Below are 13,451 nucleotides of genomic sequence, written 5' to 3'. Positions count from 1 at the left end.
CGGTGTACAACGCCTGGATCACCGTCTCGTACGATCCTGTCGTCGGGAATCAACAACCCAACAAGTGCTTCTGAGAAAAGGTCACCGAGATTCCACCCCAGATTAAGCCGAAAGGGTCCCGGAAGCGCACATATAAGATGTTCCGCTCTCACTTTGGCCGAATCGACACAGGTCAAAAAATTCTGCGGCATCTACTCGACCGAAGCGGCGCACGCACTACCAAAGCGGAGCTTCGGGAGCCAACATTCTGAGGGCGGGCTTTGCACGTCTACAACCAGGACACCGGTAAACAATTCAAATATGTTGATATTTGGCAGGTCGTCAAGGACGAAGAAAGGTGGCCGGCGGTGTCCTCTCCAGCTCGGGCTCAACCTCAAAGCGCACGAAGCACACGGCGAGTGGCAATACTCGTCTGGTGACACCGGTGAGGGCAGCGGCGCACAAGAGAGTGCACCGCAGGAGTTTGCGGGCACGGCCAGCGATGCCGTGGTATCCGCCATGGTCGCCGTCAGCCTCAAGGGACGAAGGCGGCGAAAGCGGCTAGAGCGAGGTAGGGTCGAGGCGAATCAAGCCAGGCGGGCTCGGGATCGGGCTCGGGGGAGGCTCGAACACCCTTATGGCGGTGTACATGACTGCCACAATGGCGGACACTTTCCGCTTCTCGCCCTCCCAATACCAAGCCTGGTGGAACGAATTGTGTATATGGCACACAACTTGGCCTTCCGCCTCCTATTGCGCCTCCACCGCCTTCGGGGGATGATTCGCCGCGGAGTAGTAGTTTTTTTTTCTTTAAATTTATATTTTAAATTATGCAACGTTTAATTTTTTAGGATTTTAATTGTGTGTTTTTTTTTTTAAATTTTAAGTTGTATTTTTTTTTATGTTGTGTGTTTTTTAATGAGGTGTATTTGTTTCAATTGAATTGGGTTGGAAATAATATAAAAAATGAAATTGAATGAATAGTAATATAAGGAACGGATAGGGTTGCAGGTTATGTTCCTTAGTTAAGAAATGGAGTAAAAAGTATAGTGGGGTCCGCAAATAGTAGTTTAAGGAACGGTTAAGGAACGGTATACAACAACGTTGTGGATGGAAATGAATAGATAATTTATATAACTAGCACACTTATCCTTTTTTTTAATTAAAAAACCATTCTAGAAAGGGAGAGTATTTGAGAAGGTAATATACATTTTTTTTCATTTTGAGGAGATATCTTTACCTCTCCATCAATTGAGAGGTAAAATCCTATAACTACCATATTTGTTTCTTTTCCTGAAAAACCATTCTCCAAAGAGAAAGGTATTTGAGAGGTATTACACATTTATGTTTTGGAATGCACGTTGTACATTATTTTATTTTAGAAAATAATTTACCTTTCTATGTACCTTCTCTTTGGAATGTCCTGATTTTAAAAAGGTATATTTCACTTTTTGAGAAGATAAATAAAGGATATACCTCTTTTATTTACTTTTCCTATTTGAAGATGCTCTTAGGCTCTTTTTTAGTACACGAAATTAGAATGGAAGTGAACTGGAATTAGTATTTTATGATATTAAATTACAACGAATTGAATTCTAATTCAATTCAAACCTTCTATTTGGTAAAATGAAGTACTAATTGGTATGAAATTAATTTTGAAAAACTTGTGCACACACTGTACACACACTATATTTATATATTTACCAGCATTTGTATTTTTGTATACATATATAATGACGAATGATATGCTACATACTTTATTTTTATATGAGCATCACTCTCGTTTGACACACCTTTATCATTGTTCGTTTTGATTTAGTATATATTTAGTTTGATCATAATACATTAAAAATATTATTATTTTTTATTTCACAAAATTCATAAAAATTAAAGCTTGATTTATTATTTCATTAATTTATTTAAAATTGTAGAGAAAACGAGCAAATCGAACTTTGATTTTTATGAATTATATGAAATTAAAATTTTCAATAACATTTTTAATGTATTTGAATCAAACTAAATATATAAATAAAAATGAACAATACTAAAAGTGCGTTAAACGAGATTAGTGATCGCATAAGGAGCTCATATAAGGTATGTAGCATATCGTTCTCCATGTATAGGTACTTAAATTTAAAGCACTTATATTGTTCATTATTCATTTATATCTTGATCGTATATTACTTATATTGTTCATATTTATAACTCCATCAGTCTTTTAAACTAGTAATAGAAAGTGGGAAAATAGTTAAAATATTAGTTAGAAGTCAAATCCATATCATAATATTGTTTAGTTATGTTTAATTGAAAAATATAAGTTGTAAATAAAATAACGGAGTAATTTATTGTCAATAAATTTTAAAAATAAAACTATTTTCAACAACGAACCAATGAAACAAAATAAAATAATTTAAAAAATAGTGGAGGCATGCAATGAATTGTGTCCGTCTTTTATTTAATTTTTAACATTTGAATTTTAAAAAATATTACTTAAATTTAATCTTATTAAACATTTCAGTTAAATCATCTCCACCTATTTACCCCAAACTCAAACCCATTTTGAATATACGTCACACCAAAAAGTAGTTTTAGTCCAATCATTTACACCAATTCAAAACTTACACCATTTTTTTAGTTTTTGTCTCATAATTTTTTTGTTGTAACACCATATTTGGTGTTGTTTCACAAAAAACACCAAAAATGGATTTGAGTGTAGTGTATGGTTGGAGAAGATTTCTACACCAAAACTCATTGGAGAAGATTTCTACACCAAAACTCATTTTGGAGTATGGTTGGAGATGGTCTTAGTAAAGTTGTCAATTGTCATTGCTCAAAATACGGTTGATTATACTGCTTCCTTACCAAAAATCTGCACCTAAAAAGTATCAAGCACGACTGAATATGCAAAAGTATCAAGCACGACTGAATAATGCGAAGAGAAGAGCTGAAGATACGATCCACAAAATTAGTTAATATCCCGTGGATTTTGGAGAGACAGTTTGAGGAATTCACAGCCAAATTCACCAGAGTAAAAAGATTTATAACAAAAGATCTCGCAGCTAACTCTCTTTACCACCTTAATTCCACCACTGAAAATCTTCTACTTCATGATACCTTTACACATTAGGGGGTGGCCAGATTTTGTCGAATAATTCTTCAACCCGCGTCGATTGGCTAGCATACCCATCCATTCCAGCTGTTAGAAGCCCCATCGCTGCAGGTCCCAAAGCAGAGGCAAAGCTATTCTCGTCCCAGTTGACAAGCTGAAAATTGATTTGCCATTTGAGCATGATTAGGTTAATCTTCAGGTACAGAAGAAAAGGAATTTTCAAAAGGTAGGAAACATATGTACAAGGCCAGAATATCTGAAATAACTAATTATAACAGCATTATTTTTAAACACTGGAAAGCTTTGAATTTGTGTTAATTGTGCATTGAATAGAGCAATAAAGAATGAGTGCAAGGTTCGGTTCCACTTTGTATATCGACTTAATCTTCTAGGATAAGGACAGAGAGAGGAGCTCTGAGGTTATCTTCCCCAACAAACATCTAAAGACATCTCAAGCTCATTACGTCTAAAGATAGTCACAGATTGATCCCATGCATTTCCAGGCCATGTTATAATTTCCACACTACACTAAACATATACCAATATAAACCATTTATTCCAATTCTGTTTTTGATTCTTTGATGGTTCCATGACCAGATCCAGAGGATAGGCTAAAGAAAGACTCCTGTGTGGTGTGTAAATGTTGTTTAGGCTTATGGTTTCTTACCCCAAATCTCAAATTTCCTATGAAGGAACAACCATAATCTACACAGGAGACCAAAACCTAGTGGTTCAATTATTTTGGGTAAAAATAGCATAATGTCCAGATTTTAATCAGTGATCACTTTTAAAAAATGTACCAGTGTTTAACTAATTACATAATCATATACCCAGCGTTCCACAAAAGTCACAAAAATGTCCAGCAACTCATTTTGGTACAAGAATTATGTGTACTGTTGGAAAGAAATATGCGGCATTGATTCTTGCCACCTCAAATAAAACAAAAGATTCGGGGGGGGGGGGGGGGAGGCAGAGGAACAATTTTGAATTTAGTCAAGAATGCCCTATAGATACATTTTTATTAGGAAGGGAGAGATAAAGCTTTTAATGTCTAAAAACAAGGATATATCCATGACAACTGTAACAGTCACACATGAGCAAAGATGAAACAAGGTTTGCCTAAAAAATTGGAACTCATGTAGGGTAAAATGCATTCAGAGAACTCTCTGACACCTGATGTGAGTAAAATAAAGTTTTTTCTTTTCTTTTAGGGGGCATTTACTTTGAGTGATGGGATAGATTGATAAAATATAGGATTGAGTATCTGAACGATAAGATGGTCAAACAAGTAGCTTGGATTATTTTTAACATTTAATCATAGCACTCAAAGTAAACGCCCGCTTAGTGTTTCAAGGTTCAAGTCTTTTCTTATAGTAGTATATCTATATTATATAAACAGCATTAAAGCAAGCAAACCTCTTCATTGCTAAAATTATAGGAGACTGCAGTTTGTGGTGATAGCCTCCTTATAAGAGAATATTTCTCATCAGGAGGTGTCACTGATTCCTTAAGCACCTGCAATATCTTCAATGGGCAGATAATGTAATCAACCCTGCAAAAGAGAAACCGTCATATACAACTAACTGATAACTACAAGCTCGTGACAGGAATATTACCCTAATAGATTAAACACGTCTTGCTTGTTACGAATTGCGGCTGCCATCAATTTCGACTTGTGTCCATATTTATGAATATAATTATAGGTCTTTGTAACCTGAAATCATGATAGTACCAATAAAAGTTCGACCTTTCCCTTCTCATATTAATAAATGCAACAATGAACTAAGAATAAAGTAGAAGTTATTGACAACAAATCAGAAATCATATACACACGAAATAATCAAACTATTAACCTTTTAACAAAAATGTTTCAATTTATACAGAATAGTAATCATATTCTCCAGCTAAAAAAATTTTGAACAAAAATATCACTATTTTAACAGAAAACTCAAACTGTGTTTAATTAAATGATATTTACAAGTTACAACAATGGAACTTGTGACCAGATGTGGAAAAACTTAATTAATCAGGAAAAACTGGCAGCAAATTCAGAAAATTCAAGATAGTCTAGTTGGTATAGGTTTTGCAACAGGAAAAACTGACCAAAGCCAACCCAGGATCTTCTCCTTTACTGAGAGCAGCTTCTACTTCAGAATCACCAGTATGGTTGCGGGCCCAGTCCTAATAAAGAACAGAGTCACTTATTTAACCATAGTAAATAAATTACAATTGAGCACAAATTAATTCAAGAATGAATTACCCTAAGGCGACCGACAAAAATTTGAATGATGGAAGCTCCGGCTTGAGCTGCAGCACAGCAGCCTGGCAAAAACTGTTGATACACAAGAAAGAGGCATGCTGTTGTAAGTGGAGGAATGCCGGCACATAAAATATATGGAGTTCAACAGGACCCAATAACTTCTGTTGTATGTGTCACTTCATAATCATCATTTGTCATTTTAGGAGGGAGGTCATAGTCATTGCTTGCGGACATGAGCCTTTTTGTGTGGCTGTCTGATATTGAAGAGATCAAATGTTTGAAACTCGTTCAAGTTATATATTGATCAGCAGATCCATATTCCCCAATCCCCTTGTTACAAGGTGAGCCTCAGTTTGTCTGAGTCAGAGGAAGTAGAAGCCACCAAAGCAAATCCTATCAACAAGAGAAGCAGGCAAGCAGCATCAAGGAAATAAAAGGAGGCTGCGGCAAGGGCATGGCTGATTTAGATGTATTCTGGCTACAAGGAACAAGAGAGGCTAATGTGCTGGTTGTAGCCGTTAGGCAGCAGTCCTTTCTGGAGAAAACATAGAAATAGCAACTCCTCGATGGGATTGAGTATGGCTAATAGGCGATCAAATAAGAACTTGTTACATACGACTGCCCCTGCTAAAATAAATAAGATAGCTACAGAACTAGATATAGACCCCCCCCCACCTTCACCCCCCAAGTGTATAATTTTATTATTGACTTAACTCTTAAGTGGTTACTGGTTAATAAAAAATCCACAGAAGCTTTAATCGACACTACCTTACTTTTTTTAGTATAAGTACAAGAAAATAAATTCAAAAAATAAAAAATAAAACAGATAACTTTTGAATCACATACAATATTATGAATTTGAAAGTTTTATCATAAAAACATAATGAATAGAGATCTAAAAATTCCAAGTTTAGCATCATCAGGCGACTTCACCTATGTAGTACTTGTCTTTAGCATGGAAAGATGCTGGACTTTTAATCAAATATGTTACTTTCCAATTACTGTCAAGTGGCTCTTATGCCAATTCATATGTAGGATTGTCCTTGAGGGGCACAGGTTTTAGGTACTACCTAGAGAAAACAGAAATCAATCATCAGGTTCAGCAGTCCTGAAGGTCATTAGGAATGAGTTAACATGCTTATGTGTCTTGGTTTTTTCAAAACAGCTGATGTGATAGAGAACTTTGCTTTTAAGGGCCCAAAGTTGTTTTAATACTCCTCCGTTCTTCATAGTTGAGGCGAAACTTTCGGCATGGAATTTAAGAAAGGATGTGAGTGTGTTAAATAAATAGATAATAAGTAAGAGAGGGGAAAAAGTAGAGAGAAATAAAGTTAAAAAGTGAATAAAATGGAGAAAATAAAGTAAGAGAGAGTAAAGTAAGAAAGAGAAAAAGGTTACTATATATGGAAATGACTCAATTATGAAGGAACTTCCCGAAATGGAAAAAATGGCTCAACTATAAGGGGAACGGAAGGGAGTATGAGTTTTCACTCAGGGACACAGAAACATTTGAGGTGGCATATGGTTGTTCACCTGACTATACTTCATTTTTTTCCTAGAGAAATTTGAGTAAAAACTCCCACCTGTGATCTCTTATAGAGGGACAAAATCTTGAAACATTCATTTGTTAGGCTGCCAACAAACAATGTTGGAATATCCAATTTCAATATGAGATAAGGTTTTTTATGAAATAACACCCCACAAGATGAGTCACATTTCAGCAGATAAATATCAAGCTTGCTCCTACTACTTTTGTCCTTTTAAGGTTATTGGCAGAGTGAGTGCTGCAGCTTATCGGTTTCAGTTACCTGTGTTGACTCGTCTTCGTCTAATTTTACATTTTTACCACGTCTCCCAGTTGAAGGTACTGGATGAGAATAATGAGGTCCGTATTCGTCGAATCGTCGTCATCAGATTTGCTGGTAAAAGAATCAGTGTGTGATATGTAGACAAAATCTTCGTGGGAGGATGAACGTGTGGTCCAAGTCTTTATTAAGCTGTGGGATTGATAAGTTGATAGGGCTACATCGTTGGGAGTTTTAAGGCCAATTTCCCACATTTCTGTCTTAAGAGTAAAGTTGTTTCACGCATAAGGATGGTGTAGATAATGATCGGTCAATCCTAGTTATCATTGAACATTGTAGTGCAGAATATAATCAGCATGTGTTGTACATTGTTTAACACAGTAAGAGGACGATGTACTATTTAATTATGTTGTTTCAATTATCTCAAGTGCCTCTAGGGCCAGTCATATGATGGGATGTTATCAATGCATGTTGCTATTAGGTAGGCAGAAGTTTTAAGTTAGGGTAATGTTTCGATTAATCTTGTAATCAGTACAGTTGCTAGGGAGAAGGTACACAGGGTTTCCGGGGTTTCCTTTCTTATTTGATACTCCTAATAAACTAGTCGTCCGTCACTAGAACTTTTAAGGTGTCCATAGTTAGTGTAGTTATTTTCTCTAGAATCTTTTAAATGCTATAGTTTCAAAGTTATGTAGCGATATGCTCAATACCTGTAGACAAAAGTCATATGTGTCTGAATGCCTTCCAACTCCAATATCCTTGATGCGTCAATTCCCTAGAAAAGCATAAAGCAAAGTGATAAAACAGGTAGACATGATCAGAAATAATAACTCAATTTTGGTTCAACTATTCAGCTGTTCTAAGAAGTGAAATCGCTATATTAAAGTAGGAAAACACTAACTTGCCAAGTCGCAGGAATTTTGAACAACAAACGCTCGGAAGATACACCAATCTTGTTATATAATTTCGAAAGGTCATTGTACCTGAAAAAGCAAATTCAAACTGTTGATCAACGAACCTTCTGGTGAGATCATGTATGCAAATAAAGAAGGTTTGTGAGATTATATATTTAGGCAACATTGGTGAAAATATTATAAGCTACATTATACTATGCAACAGTAAATAAAGTGCTATTAAACTACTATTATATGGTTGAGCAACATTATAGCTTAGCAGTTGAGAGGCAGAAGACATAAGACCAAAATGAATAATCAATCAAATGTAACCTTTTGAACGATGGCTTGAGTGTCATATGCAAGACGAGCATCAACTTCAGTAGAAACGCGACCAGGCACAAGCTTTGCAAGATCACCTCCAACATTCACAAAAGCCTATCATAACACAACAATGATTAAATACACACCCAAATAATGCATGCAGTAACATGTTCATAACCTCATACAAAATTCATGCTATTAACTGCATGTGCAATTTACAGGACCTACCTTGTTGACGAAGCAAGATATTCGATCATCAGATTTTTCAAAGGCATAACACTCTGAATCAGCCAATGCAGTGTCAACAGCGCTCTATAAAATGAAAGAATAAACTGAATTTCATCTATTTAGCAATGAGAGTTTAAGTGTTTCTTAGTCTCAAAATTCCTATGTTTCTCAAATAAAAGTAAAAACGAGGAATTTAAAAGTATGAGCATCCTTTACTAAAATGTACCATAACGCATTTATTATCTTCTTCCTTATGTTCTCATATATTATCGGGAAAAGTGACCTTTTTGCTAGAGTACAAGTAAGTGACTCAAGTTTTTTTTAGATACAAATATACACGTAATGTTACTCATCCCTAACCCCTACCAAATCCACTGTTAACTCTTTGAGTTTTCTTTTACTCCTATGATTATATAGTGGTAGGAACAGAGCTATCTTTTATATGGAGCTTAATATGTAAAGTCTTTAAATGGGAGCTGATACAGGAATTGGTTTCTCCAAATGGACAGTCTTTAATGGGAGCAGATACAGGAATTGGTTATCCAAATGGACAGTCTATAAATGAAGCAAGCTGACACAGGAATGGTTAATCGACGTGATTGGAACGAGGAAACAAGGAGATAGCTGAAGTCGTCACTGAAAATTAAATTTAGTAAAGCAATATTGTTACGGAAGGAAGGTTTTCGCTAGTGGACCTTGTACCTAATTCTTAGTTCAACATGTAAACTAGAAGAGTTTATATCTACCTAAATAGAATTTAACCTGAAAAAATTAAGAAAGAGGCAAAGTAATAAAAGTACTACTACCAGCCAAGTTTATCAGTTTACTGAAATAAAATCTGGATAATTACCCTGAATTTAGTATCGGGAAGGCTACAAATACCCAGGAGTAAAGAGGAACTAACAGTGGCAGCGGTAGGAGGAAACCTGTAGATTTTAAGATATAATCAGTAAATTAGGAACAGTATAACAAAAAGAAACACCAATAGTCCAATACACACATTACACGTAAACATAATGTAAATCGAGATTTTTGTAGCTATTCATTTCACGATTTTGAAACCCCACCTCTCGAAATCATCAAAAACGACCGTGTCCGGAACAATTTCGCTGTAACTCGTAACGGCATCCAATTCGGTGCTCAAACCTAATTCCAAGACCGGAATCCACTAATAAAATGTAACAAAACAGGAAAAAAATCAAAACAAAGAAATAACGAAAAATGCCACCGGTGTCGACCGACGAAGAGAAGTTAGCAGCAGCTCGAATCGAAGGGTAAAACCGCCGAGGCTTGAAAACGACAGCCGAATCTACCGAGCGAGCTGGAATCCGCAGTCTCTTCACCTACCGGGAACATTACGCCACACATACACACATATCAATCGCCACCAGGTAATTAAAGCATACATACATGTACAAAGAAAGGTGTGAGAGTTTGGGATTTGCCTGGAGAGATGAAGTTGGAGAGAGAGTGGATGATAGCGGAGAATGCAAAGTAGATGACATAATTGACAATGGATAATGATGGGAAACAGCTAAATGTGGTGAATGTATCAATGTTTATGGATGAAGATAGTGAAGCACTGTGATTTTAGCGAGAATATTTGGATAAATTTAAATCCAAAATATGATTACGAGAAATGGTTATAGGTGGGACCTGCTGAAATAAAATTTGCACGTGGCAAAATTAGATTAACAATCCCACGTGTTAACTGATTGGTGTTTGATCATTGATCAGTCCATTCAATTTTGGTACAGTATTTATTTATTTTTGGTCCATTGGACTTTTCTCAAAATTGCGATAGTATAATTTTCTATTTTCTATTCCAAATTAATCGATCCATAGTCGTTTTTTAGTTACTACTCCCTCCGTTCCTCTACAGTTGAGGCGGAACTTTTGGGCACGGACTCTAAGAAAAGGATGTTTAGTGGAATTAAGTAGTTAGGTAATAAAATAAAAAAAGTAGTTGACTTTTTGAATTTGAATTTCATTTTTTATTTGAAATTTTTATTAAAGTAAACACAATTTATGTACACATTCAATTTATAAATTGTTTATTCTTTTGTTAATAACAAAAACTTCAAAATTAAATTTTGAATTTAAGAGAGAGAGAGCAGAGTACACATATGCTAGAGAGAAGAGTAGAAAGAAAAGTCTTTTTTTTATTGATTCATTGGTGTTGTAACAGTACATTAAATTTACAAAGGAGGGAATTAAATTGAAACTGGCGCCCTTCACATTAATTGCCACTACCCAAAGTCACAACATCACCAACCAAAGTCACAACATCACCAACCAAATTCACAACATCACCAACCAAAGTTAAAACATCACCAACTAAATTCAAAACATCCACCATCAACAATGACACACACTAACAGCCCATACTACAGTAATCACAGATCACAGATCACAATTGAAAATCAATTCTATTAAATGAAGCATATAGAAAGATCTCACCCATATCGCGGATTCATGCATTTCTCCCACAACACCTTTCCAGCCTTGGTGACGACATATCTCCTTACAAACTCTTCATCCGACATTAAGGTTGCATTGCCTTCATCACCAACCTCGCATTTCTCCCACAACGCCTTGCCAGCCTCGGTGACGACATATCTCCGTTTAAATTCTTCATCCGACATTAAGGTGGCATCGCCTTCACCACCAGCTAGGCCTCCAGTCGGGGAGGCGCCGCCTTCACCGCCAGCAATGTATCTGGTCGGGGTGGCACCCCCTTCACCGCCAATTACACCTCCAGTCGGGGAAGAGTCGCCAACGCTGCCGGCGGGCTCGCCTATGGAGGAACGACAGATGTTCGACCATAGATGGTGAATTAACCCTTCATCATCTCGGGCTGATTCTCGAGATCTACGGCGGGGAACCGGCCGAAATACGACCTCTACCCCGAGAAGCAACCGAAATACGACCTCTTCCCCGAGAAGCGGCCGAAATACGCCCTCTACCACGCGACGCTGCTGGAATACGAATGATGCGAGGGTTAATCCAGCCGTCTCCATAGGCGAGGGGGCTGCGTGGCTGTCTCCGATCGTTTTGCGTTGGCGATGTGCGACCGGTGCATTGTTTGGGGTCGGCGAAATGAGAGAATAGACGACGCGTGAGTTGAGAGAGAAGAGTACAATCGACGTTGCGAGTGAGAATAGGAGGGCGGAACCTTGATTTGGTATTCGAATTTCAGAGGCAGCGATGGAGAGGGCGGAACCTTGATTTGGTATTCGAATTTCAGAGGCAACGAAGGATTTTAGATCTAGGGTTTTAAGGATGAAGGAGATGAAGAAGAAGAAGAAGGGGGACGTTTTTTTGTTTTAGAGAGAGATAGGGAATGCGGCGTGTGATAGGGAGAATTAAGGTTGGGGATAGTTTTTTTTAAGTGTGTGATTAACTTAATTAATTGTGATAAGGGGTGTTAATTAAACTAGCTAAATCACCATTAAATATGCTGATTTTTTCCATTTTTAGAAACGACTCAACTATGGAGGAACTTCCCGAAATGGAAAAACGACTCAACTATAGAGGAACGGAGGGAGTACTAGATTAAAGGATACCTATTGATAAAATTGAGTGATTACTCCCTCCGTCTCAAGGAAGATGACCCATTCCTTAGGCGGCACGAGATTTTATTGCACTTTTATTTTGTGTGTTAGGTGGAGAGAGTAAAGTAAGAGAGATGGAAAAAATAGAGATACATGTGTTTCCATTTTTAATAATGAGTCATATTGTTGAGACAAATCAAAAAGAAAAGTGAATCATCTTCGGTGGGACGGATGGAGTACTAATTTGTAAATAACTTGAAGGATAGGCAATTGATCTAAAATAATGTTAAATCCTGTAACCATTTAGTTAAGAATAGACGAAACTTATGCTACTCAATAACACCATTAAAGTTTATACTCTTTTACTAGATGTTTCAAGTTAAAAAGGACCATTTTCTTTTCTTTTTAAGAAAAAAATAACCATTTTATTTGTCTTACTTTATTTCTCTTTCTACTTTATCCACTTCACTTTATATTCTCTTTACTTAAATCATCTCAATAAACTTAAGACAGATTGAGTATTAGATACATTTAAGTACACCTCTGTATCATAATAGTGGAGGCATTTTATCATTTTGGTAAGTATTTCCATAGTAGTGGAGTCCTTTCCTATTTTTATAAAAGTCAACACATTTTGTCTCGCTTACTTTACTTTATCTTACTTTATTCTTTCTTCGTCTCTCTCTACATTTTTCATTTCCTACTTTATTGTTCCTACTTAACGCAATTTTTCTTAAATCGCGTGCCGAAAAGAAATGCTCCACTACCGCGAAACGGATGGAGTAATACTTAAACGCTAATTTTTTTTTAAAAAAAATAGTGACACACATGCAACATAAATATAGTATCGTTCTTTAATTTTTATGTCATAAATATTTTTATTAGGTTATATTCAATTATCATAATCTTATTACAAAAATTGAAGAATAAAGCAATAAGTCAGTTTTGGTTAATTAGAATTTAGAACAATCCATTTGGTATCTAGGCAAACCGTGTTAGTTTCGGGATATTTTGGGTTCAGGCTAGCTAGTCCAACTTTTTAAATTTTGGGCTTTTCCACTTTATACTTGGGCTATTAGGTTCGGCCTGTCGGTCCGGACATTTTTTACAGCCGAATGATGCTATCTATGTGGTTGGATATTCATTTTATCTAACAAAATGCCTCGTTCTCCTTATAAAAATATGACTTGAATGGTATAAATAGTATTCATTGCATCACTTTGACGTACGCAAAAGTTTAATTTATTTTTAAGAAAAGTTTCATTATAAGAAATAGTCAAATAGTTATAATATCATAAG

The 13,451-nt window shown here is 36.2% G+C and overlaps 1 pseudogene; it reads right to left on the bottom strand.

Moving 5' to 3' along the window:
* Positions 1 to 2,880: 2,880 nt before the first annotated feature.
* LOC121789661 lies at positions 2,881 to 10,188 on the bottom strand (annotated as a pseudogene).
* Positions 10,189 to 13,451: the final 3,263 nt, after the last annotated feature.

Source organism: Salvia splendens, unplaced genomic scaffold (genome assembly GCF_004379255.2).
Source record: "Salvia splendens isolate huo1 unplaced genomic scaffold, SspV2 ctg303, whole genome shotgun sequence".
In the NCBI taxonomy this organism is placed as follows: Eukaryota; Viridiplantae; Streptophyta; class Magnoliopsida; order Lamiales; family Lamiaceae; genus Salvia; species Salvia splendens.
This window is presented reverse-complemented; position numbering and strand designations above follow the sequence as displayed.